This window comes from Dendroctonus ponderosae, unplaced genomic scaffold, assembly GCF_020466585.1.
Source record: "Dendroctonus ponderosae isolate FM_Combo_2020 unplaced genomic scaffold, Dpon_F_20191213v2 Dpon_F_20191213_9, whole genome shotgun sequence".
Classification (NCBI taxonomy): domain Eukaryota; kingdom Metazoa; phylum Arthropoda; class Insecta; order Coleoptera; family Curculionidae; genus Dendroctonus; species Dendroctonus ponderosae.
This window is the reverse complement of record NW_026019116.1, coordinates 1,969,908-1,974,766: the sequence shown is the minus strand read 5'-3', so window position 1 is coordinate 1,974,766 and position 4,859 is coordinate 1,969,908. Positions and strand designations below refer to the sequence as shown.

At 33.7% G+C, this 4,859-nt stretch overlaps 1 protein-coding gene across 1 annotated transcript in view; it reads left to right on the top strand.

Annotated features, from left to right (window-relative positions):
• LOC109539924 (oxysterol-binding protein-related protein 11) overlaps positions 1-4,859 on the top strand; it is an 8,519-nt gene that overhangs the window by 1,761 nt on the left and 1,899 nt on the right. The gene's annotated exons all lie outside the window — the stretch shown is intronic.

Below are 4,859 nucleotides of genomic sequence, written 5' to 3'. Positions count from 1 at the left end.
CTTAGCTCAGTATATCATACATTAATTAAATGAAATAAACATAGAATATTAACTAACACCCGGTATATTGAAGAATTTTGCAAACCAAAAATAATTTTCTCAGAATTCAAAGAAAAATAGCTGAAAGTAAAAGAAATCAATATAAACAATATTTTATTCGCTTTGTGTCCAAAATGGACAAAATGAATACTCCAAATGTATGCCAAGGCTTAAAGCAGCAACAACGCTACGCGTGTAAGTAAAAATATTTAAGTATCTGAACAAAAAATTCTAGTCTCTTTCCGAATTTGATTGTCCTGACTAATCACCTGTTAGGCCTAATTAATTTTAGAATGTTTTAAAGTGTTGCAATTGTGATGTATTTTAATGTGTGATATGATGAGGCTGTTGACGAACTGTGATTGTTTTTTAAATTAATGAATTTTTTTTTTCAATGTTATTTTAGAAAAACTGGTGAAAAATACACCGAAACGTATTTTAATTGATAAATAAAGACAATAAATGACTGAAACCCAGGAATTAATTTTGATTTACAATTTTATGTCAGTTTTCTTTATTCTACTGTGAAGGGGGACACATACATATTTTAACAAAAGTTTGTATACTTTTTTTCGAGCATAAGTGCAAATGTGCCATCTGATTTTAAAAACTTGTAGGAAAAGCGACCTACGGCGATATCTGGGCAAGAAAATGACCATATATTTTTGGTCACCCTGTATATCGACCGTTAAATTGTCTAGGTTTACTTGCCTATTAATTGTACATAAAAAAGTATTCTTAGTCGATGTCCCAACAAGCATTCGATTCCGAGATATTTGGAATCAAAAAATCTTAAGCCCTTTAGCTTTTGTAAATACTGCATTTGGCGGTTTAATCGTAAATATCTCGGAAACGGAGGCTTGTTGAGACATCGACTAAAAATACCTTTTTTGTGTACAATTAGCGCCCAAAGCTAGCGATTTTTAAAGGCGATATACAAGGTGACCAAAAAAGGTCTATCAATGTTCAAGTATGGCCTTTGGTTTGGATTTTCCTACGCGTCGGTCAAAATCTCATGGCAGATTTGGATTGCTTATGCTCACAAATCCCTGGGTACGAAATTTCATTAAAATACTCAGCTGCTTTCAAAGTAGACTATCAAAAAACTTAAATACAAATCTCATTTTGACGCCCTGTATGTAGACAACACTCAACTTTTCCACGAAGGTAAGTTGTGTTGAATTCTCAGTTTCACTCAAAAAATCTGTAATTTTCTTGTATACATGCCATTAATTTTGGGCACCCTGTATATTTGGAGTTCGGTTTTAGCATAAAAAAGTTATTTTCACAGGGAATAACTTGCTCTGTACCGAACACCACAAAATAGAACGTGACCAACATGCATGCAATATTTATTACTTAAAATATCATTTAAGCTATGATACCCTGTATATCGAACTCGGTGGCCCAAATTGGAAAATGAAATATTATATGAAACTCGTATTCATTTTGCGCTTAAGGAACGAGCCGTTAAAGGACGGGCTTACTTTTTGAAACATCCTGTGTATTGTATTTTTAAGCTTCATGAAAAGTAGTAGCAGTAAATACGCTGTAATTCTGTTGATTTTTAAGATAAATCCATGATTAAAAAAGTAAACGTTGTCAAAAAGGCGCAGTTTCCAAATCAGCGATTGCATTTTGGTTTCAAGTAAAACGATAACGCACAGGGTGTTTGAAAAAAATATGTAAGCCATGGCTCGATGTTTTCTTCATTAGTTGCCGGCGAAACTAAACAACTAACATTTCTTATCCTTGAGATAATAGAAGAAGAATTAGGCTACAAATTAAAAAAAAAATAAATCGATCAACTATACAGGGTGGCTCACGTTTGATAGGACGCTAGACTTATACGCAAAAAAAAAATTTGGCTTCTTCTATAATCTACCGTGCTCCTAACGACTTAAAATATTTTCAGGAATGCAGTGTTGCCTCTTATACGAGAAAGAATGATGAGCTTTGTTATTTCAAATGGGAGACCCTCTATACAGGCTTATGATCGAAAGAAGACGATCTGGCCTAACTTTTATTAACAAAAAAGTCTGGCTCTTTTGTTATTGATGGTCAAAGTTCTTCAAAAAATAGATTATTTTTGAAATATCGGTAGAATAGTACGATGTATTTTGGTGAAACTCGATGTGAATTTGTTCTTATGTAAGACTCATATTTTGATGAATCAACCGAGTTCTGCCGTTTTGGACAAGTGATGAATTCTTGAGTGTCGTGGTACAAAACCTAACAGAATTTTTTAGTTGGTGCATGAAATCAACTCAGTTTTTTTCGGTTGATGCACTAATCATTTATCAACAATTTTGTGCTCTTTGTAAAATCTTGTAACATTCATAGTTTTTGCGCAACAACAATATGTCTGTTTTCTTGCCACTTAACAATGTTAGACATTAACTGCAAATATGCGCCGCGTAAACGCGTACGCTTTCGGTCACTTTTTCATTGATTGACAGTTAATTTATGCCTCGTATCACGATATTTGCAGTTAATGTCTAATATTGTTAAGTGGCAAGGAAACAGAAAATTTTTTTTCGCAAACACTACGAAAGTTACAAGATTTTACAAAGGGCACAAAATTGTCCATAAATGATTAGTGCATGAACCGAAAAAACTGAATTGATTTCATCCACCAACTAAAAAGTTCTGGTAGTTTTTGTACCACGACACTCAAGAATTCACCACTTGTCCAAAACGGCTGAACTCGATTGTTTCGTCAAAATATGAACTTTACATAAGAACAAATTCACAGCGAGTTTCACCAAAATACATCGTACCATTCTCCCGATATTTCAAAATAGATCAATTTTTTGAAGAACTTCGACCATCAATAGCATAGGAGCCACACATTTTTTGTTAATAAAAGTTAGGTCGGATCGTCTTCTTTTGATCCAAAGAATATGGCAGTACCCTTTTGATCATGAACTTACGGGACACCCTGTATAATACCGTTTTTGGATTCCCAATTACCTTCCTAAAGTTTTTCTCCAATACACTCTATAAGCATCTCCAACGGTTTTCGAGCAAAAGTTGATTTAAAAAAAATTAAGGTCAAACCCAGTTTCTGATAAAATCGGAATTGAACATATTTATCGTAATTTGACAATTTTCGCGCAGATAAAAAATATTTGATTCTGATTTAGCATAATTAGTCGAAAATTTAATATGAAATTTTGATGAAATTATTAATTCTTCACGGACAATGTCACCAAATTAGAGCAAGAACATGCAGAAACCTCAATAAAATATTTCTTGATTCACAGCGAATCAATCAATATAGAAAAAGTTTGTACGTTTATCAATAATTTCATTGATTATGGGTCAAAACTGAAATCATCATCGATCACGTTGTATAATCGGTATAAAAGTTAGAAGACTTTGAACTTCAGCAAAAAATCTGAGTGCATCTTCTGAAAGAAAAGCCATTTAGAATCAGACCCTGTATAACAGCTGCTACTGACAAAATGCGGAACAATACCAATATCGTGAGAGAGTGTTATGTGACGAAGCTACTTTTAAACTATTATCATCAGATTTTACTACGTGTAATCAGTCTCGCACGTTTTTGTTCTCGCAGTGCAACCGAAATTCCATCTAAGTGCATGTATTTTCGTTAAACTCATTTTTAACCGCTGGAATTCGTTGTATAATCGCAATGTAAATAAGCGCGTTCTGCATATGCAACTGCTTTGTACGGGTGTGTCTTAACTTTCAAACAACAATTCATCAGGCGTATTTATCAGTGCGTCCCAACACGGCGATGTAAAAGTTTGCTCCGATTTTTTTCGCTGCTGAAAATGAAACTTAAACGACGGCTGAGCTTAATCCTGGGCGATCATCAGAAGCATGGAAGCAAATCCAGTAAAGAGGTTTGTTATTAGCATCTACTTTCCCCTAAACTTTAATCTTAATCGCTACAGTGCTTAATCTTCTAATATCTAATCGGTGACTGGTAAAAGGAAAGCCTGGATTTACATTATTATATCGGCTTATTATGTCAGTTTAGTTGTATAAGGTTTACAACCATTGTCCGGCTCATGGAGTTTAGGAAAAGGCTGCGTTTATGGCGCTTCCCACATTCTAAACGCACCAACCGCAAGGTAGGAAGCCCAATAGTAAAATTAACATTACGGATTTAGGAAAAATGTCTCCAATGGTGCGTTTCGCACACTCCGCTAAGAGACTGTGACATGAAGATAACTTGTAGATAAGTTCTATATTGTTGAGGCGGATTCATTTTTTTACAAACTGCTTTTTGGGTACTTCGCCTCAAAAATGTTTGTTTTTAAAAAAGCCAGAATTTCCTCACGTCTTTTATTACAGATTGATAAATAGTGCTCCTATTTCGCACTAAGAACGAATTATTTATCAAAAAGTAATCAAGAACTATCACGTAGAGGGTATCCTGCGACACACTTAGGCTCAAGCTGTAAGAGAAAATTCCAATTAGTAGAGAAATTAATTTGAAAAATTACCTTGACGTTTCGATAGCTATTTTCTGCTATCGTTATCAAAAGAACCTGAATGAACCTAAAAACAGTATGTTAATAAATTGTGTAACAATAGTAGGATAATACAGTATATAAAAATTCGCTCTGATAATTCGTCTGTGTAAATTGAAAATTAAATTAATTCATTAATAAATAAAATTAAAATTGTTACACAATTTATTAACATACTCTTTTTTAGGTTCATTTAGGTTCTTTTGATAACGATAGCAGCAAATAGCTATCGGAACGTCAAGGTAATTTTTCAAATTAATTTCTCTACTAATTGGAATTTTCTCTTACAGCTTGAGCCTAAGTGTGTCGCAGGAT